The sequence below is a fragment of the Meriones unguiculatus genome, chromosome 4 (assembly GCF_030254825.1).
Source record: "Meriones unguiculatus strain TT.TT164.6M chromosome 4, Bangor_MerUng_6.1, whole genome shotgun sequence".
Lineage (NCBI taxonomy): Eukaryota > Metazoa > Chordata > Mammalia > Rodentia > Muridae > Meriones > Meriones unguiculatus.
In genome coordinates, this window is record NC_083352.1 from 30,412,802 (window position 1) to 30,431,112 (window position 18,311).

The 18,311-nt window shown below is 36.5% G+C and overlaps 1 non-coding gene across 1 annotated transcript; it reads right to left on the minus strand.

The window, feature by feature from the left end:
* Positions 1 to 18,180: 18,180 nt before the first annotated feature.
* LOC132653854 (small nucleolar RNA SNORA17) lies at positions 18,181 to 18,311 on the minus strand. The gene has a single exon (XR_009591695.1). It is a non-coding gene; the product is annotated as a small nucleolar RNA SNORA17 (small nucleolar RNA).

The window sequence follows — 18,311 nt, forward strand, 5'->3', positions numbered from 1 at the left end:
TAATAGATCAAAACTTAGGATATACATTTTAACAATTTATATTTTAATCTTAACCATCTAAATTTTAGATATTAAAATTTTATTAAGTATTATTATTTTATTGAGTTATATATTGACAGTTGGCTTTATGTTTTTTTTTAAGATGTTTTAAACACTTTTATAAGAAATGCAAGATGTAACTTCAGGAAGTCACATTCTCAAGTGAATTTTAAGATGAATTTGTCAATTTCTACTTTAATGTGTTGCGAATAATAGCTTTCGTAAGAAACCCAGTTATTTTGCCTGCCAGTCTTTTGCAAGTCATAATGCTAGAAGGTAAAAACACACTTGAATTCCTTTCCTAACTTGCATCATTTTGGAGTCAAGAAAGCACTTTTGGTTAACAGACTGAATGCTGATTTTCTGATAATCTAATTGTGCATTTGCTCAAAACTTTTTCATTACTTATGGTATTAACAGATAGTTAGCACATCACCCTGACTCTAGCAAATTTTCATTTTACATTTTCTTTGATTCATTATTAGATGTAAATTTGAAGACTCTTCCATAAACAACAGCCTAAAGCAAAATAACATGAATGTACTTATTCGAGTACTTTCACATAAAAACATTTATATTTTGTATGGCATAAGGCATTTCCTCATTAAAAACTCTTTATGGTAACGTTAGTGCTTTCTCAGGATTTCTTACTGTGTGAAACTATCCCAAACACATTACTAAAACTTTGGAGAAATATGTCAAGAGGTCAGATTAGTATCGATTTTCACAGTTACCCTTTGTTAAAGACCACTATGGCTTAGTCTACTGAATTTGAGTAGTAGTCACCTATAGAAACAGAGATGCTTCACTGATCTTAGAATTAGCATATATTTCTTATGTTCTTGACATATTCCTCCTATAATGGGTATTAAAACAACCACAAAGGAGCACAGTGACAATCAACATACAGAATTCATCATCTATTTCAACTTTTAAAAAGCAACTTACTTATTAAAATGTTTCTAAAAGTCTCACCTGACCATAATTACTGACAATTTCATTTTGTTTACTGGCTTCCCTTGGTGCAAGTAAGTTCTCACTTTGATTACTTCAGGGCATTATTCACTTACAATACATTACACTTGGGCTCCATGTATTTCTCTTGATACATACACAGCTTCTTGATGCTATGGTAAGTGATGCTTCTCCTTGCAAATGATTGGCTTTCCATTACCATACAGATTACTTTTCTTAATTAGAGTGGGTAGGTTTATAAATTGGAACTGAAAGCATTTGGCTCCTCATTGCAGCTCTGTGCTGTCATTCATTCCTGGGAGTGTTCTGTCTCATATTCACACTGCCATTAACCAAAAGGACAAAAAGCCTTCCGAATTAAACAGGGTGCATTTAGACAAATTAATCTTATGAAACATAAAAGATCACTCACCATTTCTTCGGTGTTTGTTGAACAAGAAAGATGATAAGTAATATATCATCAGACAAAATACAAAAAGGAAGGTTACTCGTTATGATTCTAATTCTGAATACGTCTATAGCTTTAAATGATGCTAAATAATTTTATAATGATTATAAAATCCAGTTTCAAGTGAAATTATTAATTTAGTCTATGTAAAAAATTAATACATAAAGCTCCACTTCTTGAAGAGATACCCTGTGACATTTTGATACACGTATATAGTACAAAATATTTGAATTAAGAGTACACATTCTAGCTGGACATAAACCAGGTGATGGAGGTGCACACCTGTAGTCCCAGCACTCAGGAAGCAAAGGCAGGCATATCTCCACGAGTTCAAGGCCAGCCTGGTCTACAAAGCAGGTTACAGGACTTCCAGGGATACACAGAGGAACCTTGTCTAGATAGATAGATAGATACATACATACATACATACATACATATATACATACATACATACATACAAAATCTGTGCATGGCCACATGTGATTGCAATCCTAGTGCTTGGAAAGTAGAGACAGGAGGATCCCTGGAGCTCACTGAACAGCTAGTATGACCAAATCATTAACTTCCAGGTTCACTGAGACCCTACCTCAAAAACCAAGGGGGAGGAAGGGACAGTGAGATGATGACTTAGTGAATAAAGGTACTTGCCACCAAGACTGACGACCTGAGACCTACATAGCGGAAGAAGAGAAAGAAAAAATAAAAAAGAGTACACATCCTTTCTCTTCTGCTTCTTTCTTCCTCTTTATCATCCTGCATTGATCCCTTCCTACCATTAGAACTCCTCCTTGTCTCTCACTATCCCCTTCCTACACTGAGGACCTACACATATATCCATATAAATAAAATACACATTACTGTAAGTTTCAGTATAGATTCTTCATTTTAGACAGTATACGAGGTATTTTTCCTTCTCTCTGCCTCCGTTTTTATGTATCAGTTCTATTCCTTTTTTCCTGCAGATGTCCAACTATCATTGTTTACAGAAAAGATTAAAATATTGAATGTATTGGGAAGGGAGGAGGAAGGGAACTGCAGGGGGAATACAAAGTGAATAAAGTGTAATTAATAAAGAATTTTAAAAAATATTGAAAGTATGTACCATATTGCCTTTATCTACTCATCTGTTGGGGAACATCTAGGCAGCTTTCATATCTTAGCTATTTTGAATACAGCAGCAACACACATGAATGTTCAAGCACCACTGTGACAAGCTGACTCAGCAGCCTTTGATTGTATGCCCTGGAGTGGTATAGATGGATCATAGAGTAGCTCTGTATATAGCATTTTGAAGAACCTCCTTATTGATTTTCACACTGGCTGTACTTGTTTACATTCTCACCCAAAGTGTATAAAGGCTCTTCTCTCCCCATCATCTAACCAACATTTGTTGTCATTTATTTTCTTGGTAATAGCTATACTGAATAAAGTGATGAGGAATGTAAAAGCAGCTCCAATTTTCATTCCCCTAATGATTAAGGATGTTGCACACTTTTTCAAATATTTATCAGCCATCTGCATTTCTTCTTTTGAGAACTGCCTATCCAGATCAATAGCCATCTGTATTTATTTCTTTTGAGAACTGCCTATTCAGATCTATTTGCTGAGTGGATGTATAGTTTTATTGGTGCTTAATTTTTGTAGTTCTTTATATATTCAAGATATTCTCATTTGTTAGACAGATGGTTAACAAACATTTGCTGCTGTTCTGGAGGCTATTGCCTTTGCTGTGCCCAAAAGTTCTTTTAGTATTATGTAATCCTATTTATTAATTATTGATTTGACCTCCTGAACCATAGGAATCCTGTTCGGAAATTTCTTACTTGTGTCAATATCCTGAAATGTTTTCCTCTAACAGTTTCAAGATTTCACATCTTACAGTGTACTTACATATGACTTACATACACCTTTGATCCACTTTGCAATTATTTTATGGAAGGTGGGAATTACTAGTCTAGTTTCATTATTCAGCATGTGCATAGCCAGTTTCCCAAGCATCATTGTGGAAGAGCCTGCATTTTGTTCTAATGTATGTTTTGGGCAAGTTTGTCATAGGTGGCTGTAGCTGTGTGGGTTCATTTGTGTGTCTTCTAGTATAATCCATTGGTCCTCATATCAATTTTTGCACTTTTGTTTTGTTTCTACTATAGGTCTGCAATGTGATACAGTGATGCCTCCAGCACTATTCATTCATTATTTCAGAGAACTTGTTTCCAGTTTATCTGAATTTAGTATAAGCTTGGCTATAGGTTTGTCACATATGGCCTTTCTTATAGAAAGATATGGTTTTTTTTTTCTATTTCTAGTTTCTTTGAAGCTTTAACCTTCAAAGAAAGCTTAACTTTGCTGAAAGTCCTTGAGCATCTATTGAGATATAATTTTTTTGTTTCTAAGTCTATTTATGTGCCATATTACGTTTATGGATAATGCATGGGTTGGACAGACCTTACATCCTGAAAGGAAATCAATCTGCTTTTGTTTATGATCTTTTTTATATATTCTGGAGTTTAATTTGTAAAAATTTTATTGAGAATTTTTATGTGTATGTTCCTTAGGGAAACTGCCCTAGAATTTCCCTTTTTCTCTTCTTCTCTCTCTCTCTGTATATGTATATGTATATATATATATATGTTATATTATGCTCATGTATGGTGTTTGCATATATGTATGTGTGCCTTATTTCCTTAAGAAATGGTCTCTCACAGAGCTTTCTAAAGTCCACTGTTTCAGTTAGTCTGGCTAGCCATTGATCTCCAAATATCCAATTTTAGACTGCCTTTTTCAATTACAGAGGTTACATGTATATACTATCATATCTGGCATTTTTATAAATGAGTTCCAGGGATCCAAACTCATAACCACATGATTTAAGGGCAAGTACTATACTGACTGAGTTCTCGAGCTCCTGGAAAATTTAATTTTAAATGAATGAATTGGATAAACAAGTCAGTTTCTCCTTATGAAATAATAGTCTGTTATTGAAATGGGTATGACCTTTCCTTTATTTTCTACAATTATAATCAGATATTAAATAAAGTACACATTTATAGGAATGGTTACCTTTCTTAGCAACAAATAGAAATTTTGGAAAAGATTTAAAGCTGTTTAAACCACTAAAGATTTAAGTAAGAGTATGTTTTCCCTATACCTAAAGAAAGACTGAAAATTAGCAATGCTAACAATTCTTCATTTTTTTCCATAAAGTTAAACACAAGCCTTAAGCTCAAATTGGCTTATAAGTGTGGAGACATAATTTTATTAAAAAATGAATCAATCTAAATTTTATTATTCTCTCAGCTCTATTTGAAAATGTTTATTCAACTATGCCCATGAAACCACAAATCTATTCTAAAATTGAATCAACAAATGAAATCTTTGTATGCAACTATGCCCCAAAATTACATTTGCTTATACTACAATACATTATTACAACAATGTTGTGTGGTCCTATATTTTGGCTCATTGATTTGGGTCCATGTTCACTCTCATATTCACATTTTCTGACATAAGATTTATCACCCAATTATTAATTAAATTACTGAAGGATGATGAAGGAGTTGAGAATAATGATTGTATTTTATTCCCTTGTTTGATGAATTTTATGTTAAACTTAAAAAAAAACAAAATCTTAATGACAACATTAAAAACTGAAGAGGTATAATTAATATCTACTTATTATAAAAATATGTATTATATAAGCAATATTTTCTGTCTTTGTTATAGCCATGTAAGCTTTCAACTACTTTGTTTTTTATAAAGATAGAAACTTGAAACTATAATAACCAAGTTCATCATTTAGTTATAGAAAAGTCTACATGTACCATCAGGGCCAAAGTGAAATATATGTGTGTATGTGTGTGACATACATATATAACATAAAATTATCTAATTCTTTTATGGGTCTCTAATAATAAATGATATTTTAGGCATGTATATCATATCTGACCTAGGTTGCAGATACCTATATTTTATCAAAACTCTTTTGTGGTGAATATTCTCTTTCTCATCTTTCAAATAAATTCAAATTCAATATGTATTACCATTCTGCAAGGAAATATGGAAAGATTTAGGAAGAAAGAAATAAAGAATGAGCCAATTTTTGGCAAAAGGGATTATTGACTTTATAAGTGGACTGACATTAAGTATTTTTAAAATTCACAGGGACATTAGCCATATAATAAAGGATAAATATACTAAAATCTATAGCCCTAAGGAAGCTAAACAACAAGGAGGACCCTAGGGAAGATCCTTAATCCTCATTCAGAAGGGAAAACAGGATAGACATCCGAATAGGAGAAGACAAGGAGCAGGACAGAAGTCTTCCATAGAGGACATCTGAAAGACTCTACCCACCAGGGTAATGAAGGAGATACTGAGAATCATAGCCAAACTTTAGGCAGAGTGCCAGAATCCTTATAGAAGAAAAGGGTGACAGAAAGACCTGGAGGGGACAGGAACTCCACAAGGAGAACAATAGAGCCAAAATACCTGGGCCCAGGGGGGCCTGCAGAGATTGATACTCCAACTAAGAACCATGCATGGAGAGGACCTAGACCCCCTGTTCAAAGGAAGCCCATTAGCTGCTCAGTTTCCAAGTGGGTTCCTATCTCTGACAGGAACTCAGCTGCTGGCTCTTTGATCATCTCCCCCTGAGAGGATGGAGCCTTGCCAGGACACAGAGGCAGATAAAGCAGCCTGCCTTGATAAGCTGCAGTCAGATAGAAGGGGATGAGGTCCTCCCTTATCAGGGGACTAGGCATAGGGCATAGAGGAAGAACAGGGAGGGTGGGTGGGACTTGGCAGAGATGAGAGAGGGGGCTGCAGCTAGGATCCAAAGTGAATATATTGTAATAAATCAATGTATAAACAAAATAAAAATTAAAAATCACAGGGACAGACTATAAGTACAGTATAATTGCATTTTTCTCCTAATTGTAGCACAAAGATATTCTGAAGCTGTGTGATCTCTAAAGCCTCCTTCTCAAATCTAAGTGAGATAATTTATATGAAATGTCTAATTTATGGGGAACTGCAGATTCTCAAGGGATCTAGAAAAGATCATTCTGAGTGAAATATCCCAGAAGGAGAAAGACAAACATGGGATATACTCACTTATATAGACCTATAAGATATGATAAACATAATGAAATCTATACACCTAAAAAAGATAATCAATTGAGCGGACATGGGGTAAGATGATCAATCCTCATTTAGAAAGACAGATGGGATGTGCATTGAACGTATGACAGGAGTCTACTGAGCGCATCTGAAAGACTCTAACTAGCAGTGTTTTCAAAGCAAAGACTCATGACCAAACCTTTGGCAGAGTACAGGGAATCATAAGAAAGAAGGGGAGTTAGTCTGATGGGGAAAGGATAGGAGCTCCACAGGACCAAATATATCTGGGCACAGGGTCTTTTCTGAGACTGACATTCAACCAAGGACCATGTATGGATATAACCTAGAACCTCCACTCAAATGTAGCCTGTGGTAGCTCAGTAACCAACTGGTTTCCCAAAGTGAGGGGAACAGGGACTATTTCTAACAGGAACTCAATGACTGGCTCTTTGGTCTCCCCACCCCCGAAGGGAGGAGCAGTCCTGTTAGGCCACAGAGGAGGGCTTTGCAGCCAGTCCTGAAGATACCTGATAAAACAGGATCAGATGAATGGGGAGGAGGTCCCCCCATCAGTGGACTTGGAAAGGGGCACGGTGGAGATGAGGGAGGGAGGGAGGGACTGGGAGGGAATGAGGGATCGGGACATGGCTGGGATACAGAGTTAATAAAATGTAGCTGATAAAAAAAATAAAAATAAAATAAAATAAAATAAAATAAAAGAAATGTCTAATTTAACACTTGAATACTTCAAACAGAACGTTGACCATTGGTGATTAATTTGCTTTCCGTTGCTGTGATAAGATACCAAGACCAAAGTGACTTATGGGAGAGTTTATTTTGGCATAAAGTTCCAAGCGGGTGAGTCAATCGAGGCAGGGAAGCATGGCGGGAAGCAGCAGGCAGGAGGGGAAGAGCATGAAGAGCTCACATCTCAACAACAAGCATAAATCAGGAAGAGCAAACAGGAAGTAGGGTATAGTTATATATACTCAAAGTGTGCCCCCAGGGACACCTATCCTCCAGGAAGGCTACAACTCTTAAACCTTCCCAAACAACACCACTCACTAAGGAGCAAGTGTCGTATTATCTGAGCCCATGGAAGACATTCCCAATCAAACCAGTGCAAATGTTAGCTAATGAAATTTAAATCATCAATTTATAGGTAGGTCTATGAAGTTGAAAAAAGTGCTCCAGATGTCATGAAACATACTTTTTGTTTTGTATTCAACTTCAGCTTTGTATGATAAGGAACAAAATTTTCATTGCATGCATCTGGGAATATGAGCCAAGTAAATGATGGAAAAGATTCATGCTTTAACTCCTCCATAATAAATCAATGAATTCAGACTTCTGAAGTTTCCAAGTACAGTCTGGAGTCTGTATTGTTACTACTCATATTTCTCACAATTGCTATCAATTACTCAACAAAAATAGGATAAATTTATTCTCTGTGCTAGCTGTGGGAGACATGGGTTTGAACATTCCAAAGTTTTTGTCCTTGTAGATATGTTGGAAATATGGAAGAAAGAAGAAGAAAAAAAAAAAGGGAAACCAAGATTTTCATTGAGAGGGTAAAGATGATGGCTATAAAAGACATTGAAACAGGAAGAAGTGAGGAGCAACTGAAATGAAATGAATCACATCTCAATTTTTTAGACATTTTATGAAATGTGTCTGAGAATTAGCATGTACTGTTGATCACTGACTCCTCCATATAAATAGACTCAAGTTCAGAAACTACATTATCATAGTAGATGTCGAAAGACCTTTGAAAAATCTAGGGGAATCTGGGAATATGGGGAACATATACCAACATAATAAAGGTAGACAAGAATCCCAAAGACAACATACAGCTAAGTGAAAAAACATAAAAACAAAACAAATCTCAAAGCATCTACACTAAAATCAGGAAAAAGACAAGGATGTCTACTCACCTTTTCCGTTAAATATAGTGCTTAAAGTCTTAGAGCATCAAGACAAGTAAAGGATATAAAGGAGATACTAATGAGAAAGAAAGAAAACAAAATATCCTTATTTGTCGATGAAATGGTTCTATAGTAAAGAGACCCTAAATAGTCCCCCAGAAAATTCTTACACCTGATGGATACATTCAGCAGAGAAACAGAATTAATATACAAAACCATTAGCCTTCCTATTAATAAATGACAAACAAATTGAAAAAGAAAATGAGTTAATAATATTGTTCACAATTGCCTAAAATCATGGAATAAATTTGAAGGAATGAAAGATTTTGTTCAATGGTAACTTTAAGACACTGAAAAAAAAGAAATTGAAGACACTGGAATTATAGAAAGACTTCTTATGCTCATGGACTCGTAAGGATAAACATTTTAAATGATCATCCTTTATAAATACTCAAGTCAATCCCCATCAAAATTCCAATTCAATTATTCACAGATATTAGAAAAAATCTTAAATTCCATACGGAATACAAACAACCTAGAATAGTCATTCTGAACAATGGAAAGCCTGCTGGAGGTATAAGCGTGCCAGATTTCTAGTTATACTACAGAGTCATAGCAACAAAAACAACCTGGCGCTAGCATAAAAACAGATACATTGATCAATAAGATAAAATTGAGGCCCCACATACTAGCCCACAATCCTAAAGCCACCTAGTTTTGGACAAAGAAGCCAACAATATGCCTTGAATAAAATAAAATGGTACTGGTCAAATTGGATAGCTACATGTAGAAGAATGAAGTTAGATTCTTATCTCTGACCCTACACAAATATCACCTCCAAATGCATCAAGAACTTCAACATAAGAGCTGAACCCCTAAATCTGATTGAAGAGAAAGTATGGGCTGCTCTTGAAATCAGAAAAAAATACTTTCTTACCAGATACCAATAGCAGATGAAATGAAGACCCAAATTAAAAAGTGAAATGTCATAAACTCAAAAAGCTTCCACAGAGCAAAGGCAAAGGGCCATAAGGCTCACGTGAAGAGGCAGCCTATAGAATTGGAAAATCAACAACAACAACAAAACATTATCAGCTATATATCCGCCAAAGAATTATTATCTAGAATATACAAAGAACTGAAAAAAAAAAGAAACTAAACACCAAGAAAACAAAATTCTACTTAAAATCTGGAGCATGGAATTAAACAGAGAGCTCTCCAAAGATGAAATGCAAATATTCAAAAAGTGTATTCTATTGCAGACCACTGGCTTTGCTCTGTTTTTGGTAATTTTTTATTCAAAGGGAATTACATCTGCCACTTTCAATGATTTTAATAGCTTAAGATATTTCTTAAAGAAGATTTCTGGAGCCTACCGCAGAGGGCTTCTGAAAGACTCCACCTTAGCAGTGTATCAAAGCAGATACTAAGACTCATAACCAAATGTTCAGCATAGTGCAGGAAATCATATGAAAGAAGGGGGAGTTAGTATGATGTGGAGAGGATAGGAGCTCTACAAAGACCAAATATATCTGGGCACAGGGGTCTTTTCTGAGACTGATACTCCAACCAAGGACCATGTATGGATATAACCTAGAACCTCTGCTTGGATGTAGCCCATGGTACCACAGTAAACAAGTGGGATACTCTAGTACGGGGAACAGGGACTATTTCTGACATGAACTCATTGGCAGGCTCTTTGACCTCCCCACCCCCCAGGGGAGGAGCAGCCTGGCTAGGCCACAGAGGAGGACTTTGCAGCCAGTCCTGAAGATACCTGATAAAACAGGGTCAGGGTCAGATGAAAGGGGAGGAGGTCCCCCAAGTCCCAATCAGTGGACCTGGAAAGGGGCAGGGAGGAGATGAGGGAGGGTGGGATTGGGAGGGAATGAGGGAGCGGGATACAGCTGGGATAGAGAGTTAATAAAATGTAACTAATAATAAAAATAAAAAATAAAATAAAGATTTCTGTCCACAACAAAAAACAAACACACACACACACACACACACACACACACACACACACAAACAAACAAACAACAACAAAAAAAACCCTGACTTCAACTTCAGGAACCAAATGTAGGTAGCTTATTTGAAAAACAATTTCAGCATCAGGAAGGAGTGTCAAGGATCTACAAAGTAACACAAATTTTTTTTCATCAAGTTAGCTATCACTTGAGCAAATATGGATCATCTCTGTGACTTCCTGTGCAAAGCTTTATAACCAACCAGAAATATCTGTCATTGTGGTAACCCAGAGTACCTACCAGCGCCCATTCTCTGATGTTCATAAGCTACAGGTCAGAATCCTTGAGGTAGGAAGAAGCACGTGAAAGTGTGAACCAAAGTATTATTCAATTCATTAAAAAACAGGAGAAGTGGTGACCAGCATCAGAGATGAAGAAGGGTGTGGTAGGAGAGAGACAAGGTTTGAAGAAGTGTCAGCTATGCTTATGAGTGATATAGGAGTTATGTACTTGCATCAACGTTTCCACAATTTTTGCTTTTGCTATATCTTTTGTATTATTTTTTACTCTGTGTACTTTCTTCTTTCTTCTTTTAAGATTACGTTTGTTAGCTGTGTGCATTGGTGCATGCCTGTAATCCCAGTACTCAGAAAGGCAGAAACAGGCAGATCTCGGTGAGTTCAAGACCAATCTGGTCTACAAAATGACTCCAGAACAGCCATGGCTACACAGAGAAACCTCCTCTCAAAACACAAAACAAAACAAAAGAAGATTACATTTGCTTGCTTGTGTGTGTGTGTCTGTGTGTGTGTGTGTGTGTGTGTGTGTGTGTGAATGCATGCATGTACATGTGTATATATGTGTGTGAATGCATGTGCCATCGTGGTACATGTATGGAGGTGAGAAGACAACAGGCTGGAGTTGGTTCTTTGTTTCTACTATATGAAATCTGCAAAAAATCTGGGAAAAAAACTCAGGTCCTCTGGCTTGGAAATAAGTGCATTTACCTGCTGAGCCACTAGTCAGGCCCTCCCTTATGTACTTTACACATAAATGGTTTTACCCTCATAGAAGTATAAGCCCTTGAGAGCCAAGCTTATCCATCGTGCTTAGTTCAGACACTAAGCTGACTAACCAACAAACTGACATCCATAGTAGTAGCATCGTTATAAATTATGAATTAAATGTCATCAATTAGGTGAAAATGTATTGCTAACTTTCCAACTTTGTTTTCCCCAGTAATTGCTTTAAAGAAATAGAAAATACATTTCCTACTAGGGAAGAAGAGATAAATTGAAAATTAAAAACAGAGATAAAAGCTTTTTTTTTACATTTTATTCAGATAGACAATTTTATTTTAAACCTGCTTATTATATTCATAATACTTTAATGTAATCATTTTCTTTCCTTAAAGGAAATGCTATAGTCTTAATTAGTAAGTAATTTTGTACTTATGAAAGTAGAAATTCTAAATCTGAGTTATTAGCACTCTTAAAATAGTAAGCCCATTTGCTCTAAATAATGTCTTTCAATGAGTCTACACTATCCAGCCATAGAACTGGTGACTAGTTTGGGAGAATTTATAGACTTAATCTCTCAATAGAAAGAACTTGTAATGTTTATTTACCTATATATTTGGAGTTGAATAGATTCATAATAATAAAAAATTACATTTGTACGCTAAAAACCTTTTTTTTGAAAAGTGATATTAGAACCTATGTTCTAGTACTAGAATAAGTTTTTTTTAATTAAAACTTAATGAGAGTAATATGTGCCTTTATAACTATAACCATATATGAATGCTTATTCTTTTATATTTCACTAATAGATAGAGAGAGAGATAAATAGATTCTAAGAAGCAGCCTTCCTGAGAATTCAAGACCTGTAATTCTCTCATACATGTCTATAATGGATTTTCATGTTTGACTAAATAGAAAAATAGATTAGAAAGATGCAGCTTTTATTAAGTTACATATTAGGATTTGTTAAAAAAAATTGCTCTTTTACAAATGTGGGTGCCCTTGCATTTGGGACATAGATGTTCAGGATTGTGATATTTTCCTGGTGGATTTTTCCCTTGATGAGTATGAAGTGTCCTTCTCTATCTCTTTTGATGGATTTTGGTTGAAAATCTACTTTATTAGATATTAGAATGGCTACTCCTGCTTGCTTTTGGGGTCCATTTGCTTGGAAATCCGTCTTCCAGCCCTTTACTCTCAGGTAATGTCTATCTTTGTGATTTAAGTGTGTTTCTTGTATGCAACAGATTGTTGGGTCTTGTTTACACATCCATTCTATTCAAAGTAATAAAGTGTAATTAATAAAAGTTAAATAAAAAATTAAAACAAAAAAACTCAATGGAGAAAAACTTAAGTCATTCCCACTGAAATCAGGAACAAGACAAGGTTGTCCACTCTCTCCATATCTTTTCAACATTGTTCTTGAAGTCCTAGCTAGAGCAATAAGACAATTGAAGGAGATCAAGGGGATACAAATTGGAAAGGAAGAACTCAAAGTATCACTATTTGCAGATGATATGATAGTATACCTGAGTGACCCCAAAAACTCTACCAGAAAACTCCTACAGCTGATTAATGCCTTCAGCAAAGTGGCTGGATACAAAATTAACTCAAAAAAATCAGTATACAAAGAACAAAAGGGCTAAGAAAGAAATTAGGAAAACAACATTCTTCACAATAGCCACAAAGGACATAAAGTACCTTGATGTGAACCTAACCAAGCCAGTCAAAGATTTGTATGAAAAAAAAAATTCAAGTCTCTGAAGAAAGAATTGGAAGAAGATATCAGAAGATGGAAAGCTCTCCCATGCTCATGGCTTGGCAGGATTAACATAGTAAAAATGGCCATCTTATCAAAAGCAATCTACAGATTCAATGCAATTCCCAACACAATTCTTTACAGACCTTGAAAGAAAAATTCTCACCTTCATATGGAACAACAAGAAACCCAGAATTGCTAAAACAATTCTCTACCATAAGAGATCCTCAGGAGGTATCTCCATCCTTTATCTCAAGCTGTACTATAGAGCAACAATACTAAAAACTGCATGGTACTGGCATAGAAACAGACTGGTGGATCAATGGAATCCAATAGAAGACCTTGACATAAAGCCACACACTTATGGACACCTGATTTTTGACAAAGTGCCAAATCCATACAATGGAAAAAAGCATCTTCAACAAATGGTGCTGGTCTAACTGGACGTCTACATGTAGAAAAATGCAAATAGATCCATACTTATCACCCTGAACAAAATTAAAGTCCAAGCGGATCAAAGACCTCAACATAAAACTAGACACACTAAACCCCTTAGAAGAAAAAGTGGGGAGTACCCTTGAACTCATTGGCACAGAAGACAACTTCCTGAACAGAACACCAACAACAGAGGCTCTAAGAGCAAAAATCAATAAATGGGACCTCATGAAACTGAAAAGCTTCTGTAAAGCAAAGGATACTGTCCTCAAAACAAAACGACAGTCTACAGATTGGGAAAAGATCTTCACCAACACTATATATGACAGAGGGCTAATATCCACTATAAATAAAGAACTAAAGAAGTTAAACAACAAATAATCAAGTAATCCAATTAAAAAATGGGGTACAGAGCTAAACAGTGAATTCTCTGCAGAGGAATATCAAATGGCAGAGAAACACTTAAAGAAATGCTCAACCTCATTAGCCATCAGGAAAATGCAAATCAAAACAACCCTGAGATATCACCTTATACCCATCAGAATGGCCAAGATCAAAAACTGAAGAGACAACACATGCCGGAGAGGTTGTGGAGAAAGGGGAACCCTCCTCTACTGCTGGTGGGAATGTATACTTGTACAACCACTCTGGAAAGCAATCTGGCACTTTCTCAGACAACTATGAATAGTGCTTCCTCAAGATCCAGCTATACCACTCCTAGGCATATATCCAAAAGATTCTCAAGTACACAATAAGGACATTTGCTCAACCATGTTTGTAGCAGCCAAATTATTTGTAATAGCCAGAGGCTGGAAACAACCCAGATGCCCCTCAACTGAAGAATGGATGCACAAATTGTGGTATATCTACACAATGGAATATTACTCAGCAATAAAACAAACAAGGAAATCATGAAATTTGCAGGCAAATGGTGGGATCTGGAAAAGATCATCCTGAGTGAGCTATCCCAGCAGCAGAAGGATACACAAGGTATATACTCACTCATATAGACATAGAATATAGGATAAACCTACTAAAATCTGTACACCTAAAGAAACTAATCAAGAGGGAGGACTCATGCTAAAATGCTCAATTCCTACCCAGAAAGGCAAAGAGGCTGAACATCAGAAGAAGGAGAAAAGAGGGAACAAGTCAGGAACCTGACACAGAGGACCTCTGAAACGCTCTGCCCTGCAGACTATTAATGTAGATACTGAGACCCATGGGCAACCTTTGGGCAGAATGCAGGGAATCTTAGGAAAGAAGTGGGAAACAGTAAGATATGGAGAGGACAGGAACTCCACAAGGAGAGCAACAGAACCAAAATATCTGAGCACAGGGGTCTTTCCTGAGACTGCTATTCCAACCAAGGACTATGCATGGAGATAACCTAAGACCTCTGCACAGATGTAGCCCATGGCTGTTCAGTATCCAAGTGGGTTCCATTGTGATAGGAGCAGGTACTGTCTCTGACATGAACTGATTGTCCTGCTCTTTAATTACCTCCCCCTGAGGGGGAAGCAGCATTACCAGGCCACAGAAGAGGACAAGGCAGCCACTCCTGATGAGACCTAATTGACTAGGATCAGAAGGAAGGAAAAGAAGTCCTCCCCTATCAGTGGACTTGGGGAGGGGCATGCATGCATAGGGTGGAGGAAGGGAGAGATTGGGATAAGAGGACGGAGGGAACCAAGGGGGGAGATACAAAGTGAGTAAAGTGTAATTAATAAAGAAAAATTTAAAAAATTGCTCACTGATTTTTGATAAATATATTACTTATTTTAATAAACAATGGACATTGTTATTTTAAAATAAATTATTTTTTGTCCCATTTTATAACATTATTAATATTGGACCCCCTAAACCAATGTTCCTTGGATCTCCAATAGTTTTCAAAAGTATAACAATTGTTTATACCAAAAATGTTGAGGAATACTACACTATGTCATTAATAGTCCAATGGAAAGATTTGGCAAATAATTCAGAAAGAAAGCTTGTTGTTGGAGGATTCTGTGAACATTTCTTGGAGAAACTGAAATTTACACTGGATCTTAAATGATAAAACGAAGCAGGTCGGTGGTGGCACACACCTGTAATCTCAGCACTCAGGGAGGCAGGTGGATCTCTGTGAGTTCGATAGAGTGGTCTACAGAGTGAGTCCCAGGAGAGCCAAGACAGAGAAACCAAGTCTCAAAAAAAATGATAAAATGGATTTAAGCATTGTAGAATGAAAATTATGTCCAACCAAGGACAGCAGCCAAAGCAAATAAATATAGGTACCAACTACAAAGTGAAGGAGGAAGGAGGACGAATGAGTTCAGGTGAAATGGCAGGAAGTATGCACTAATTCAAAGAAGACAATGGGCATCAAGGAACCTCCATGTGGGGATTGTTTCAAATGTGTCAAAGTTATCCACTAGACAGAAAATATGCCCTTGCCTCAACTACTGACAACATTCTGTCTAAACTGTGGACAAGCAGGACACTGGAAAGTCAAATGCTGAAGATGGATCCCAGAGTGTTAGAGATGAATCTAAGGTGACTGACTGTCCAGGCAGCCAACAGTCTCTATCATTTCTGTTGTTTTGGAAACTGCTTGCTCTGCACTTCCTGTCTACCCAGGTCTCCGGGGTTGAAGACTCGATAGTTATAGTCTCACATATAAGCTTAAGTTTCTTAGGATTTAAGAAAATATTTTAAGGTCTAAAAACATATTTATAGGTTGATAATTGAAAGTTATGATAGAAAATGATTTAGCTACAAAACTCTGAACTGGCCAACATAGGATAGATAGTAGAATACTTTCTCTAAGGTTGCCATATACATATGGACTAGATACTGGAAATGTAATTTTACCTGATAGTTCTCATGTTTGTTCTTACTCTATATTGCTTATTGATGTTAGAGAAAGAACCTCTTATTGGACAAAAAGGAGGTGATGGTTGGAAAATATTTTCTGAACTCTGTAAAGGTTGTCTTTGTATTGTTCTAACACTATTTTCTGTAGAGGCAGAGAGTTGAGTATAGGCCACAGGCCAGATTTTGGAACTGTTATTTTTATGAGGCATCACCTGTCTCAGTATTTTGTTAATACTTCTCTCACATTCTGATTGGTTTAATAAAGAGTTGACAACATAAAAAATATTAATAATACTAAAAAGAAAAGAATGAAAGAAAGAAAAGTAGTAAGAACCAAGTTGGAAAGACATGCTAAAAAACCAGGGTTATTAATTTAATCATGGGAACCAGTAAATGTTTTCTAGCATGGATGATAGAACAACACAAGTGCTATTATGCTTCAAAGAGAGCTATCTGGGTGGTGGATTGATTCCATAGAGAGTTAAAGTAGTAGAAATATTATCACTGGAGTCCATCTATAAAAGGATAAAGATGAATTTTAAAATTCCAAGGCTGGAAACTTGAATGAGGAAGACACTGAATGGACTATTAAGGCAAAGAGAACACTTGGTAGAGATTAGAAGAAGGAGTAAATATGCTGATAAATTGCTATTTGATGTTGACATTTCTTAATTATAAAAGACACATGGTACAATTTAAGTGTAAAATGTATTTCTTTGCATTTGTATTTTAATTTGTATGATCTGTTATTAAATATACAAAAATGTAAATATAAATTTGAGTAACTGACTAGTGAAAATTCTCTTAACAATTCCAGTTGACCTAAATTGATATTATATATATATATATATATATATATATATATATATGAAAGCTGAATTATTTCAGTGTCAACCAATTAAAAGAAATTTCTTTTTTTTTTTTTTTCAATGCAGTTTATTCAGGAACCTTGAACAATCATCTGACCCTGGGGAAAGCCAGCCCACAGCTTAAATAGCCTCTGGGTAGCCAACCCAGGCGTGCCATGGGGGTAATGCAGATAGGTCCACATACATGGAAGCAAGCCAGATCCTCGGCCTTAGCCAAATGTGGAATTGTTCGTGACAGAGAGCACTCACCATCGGGAAGGTAGAAGGCGGAAACCAGCTCCATCTTTAAGGCATAGCATTCCGCAGCTCTCTACAGTTCCCCCTTTTTGTTTTAGACGCATCAGGCAAGAGTAGAGGTCTGATCTCTGATATTAGAAATAAATTGGGACTTTGTACAGATGTTCATTTAGGTGTCATCCACCCAAAGAGCATCAGACCCGCCCGATACCTTTTTCTCAGAGGCGGGACCTGGGGCATCAACCCGCATGCAAAAAGAAATTTCAAACAAAATTAGAAAATATGTGACACCAGACTGGTGGTCATGTCAAGCTAGCTCCCTGTCTGGGCACCATGGAGCAAGTCTGGTGGTCATCTTGGGCTCACTCTCTGCTCAGCTCAATGGAGTGGCTCCTTGTAAGGGTCATCTCCCTTACAAGGCTCACTTCCACCTGGGGCCTATGGTCAAAGGAGGGGTTCTTCTAATCTCTGGCTATCTGGACCTGCCTCACACCAAATTGGCAGTTGACGCTGGCTCTTTCTTTTCAGTGAGTGTTAGGCTACTAATCTTTCAGATGATCAAAGGTCAGAAGACTGAGTTTAGGCATAACCTCTCTCCTCTCTGCCACCTACTGATCCACATTGACACAGCAGCCACAACTGCAGTGCCTCTAGTGGCAGA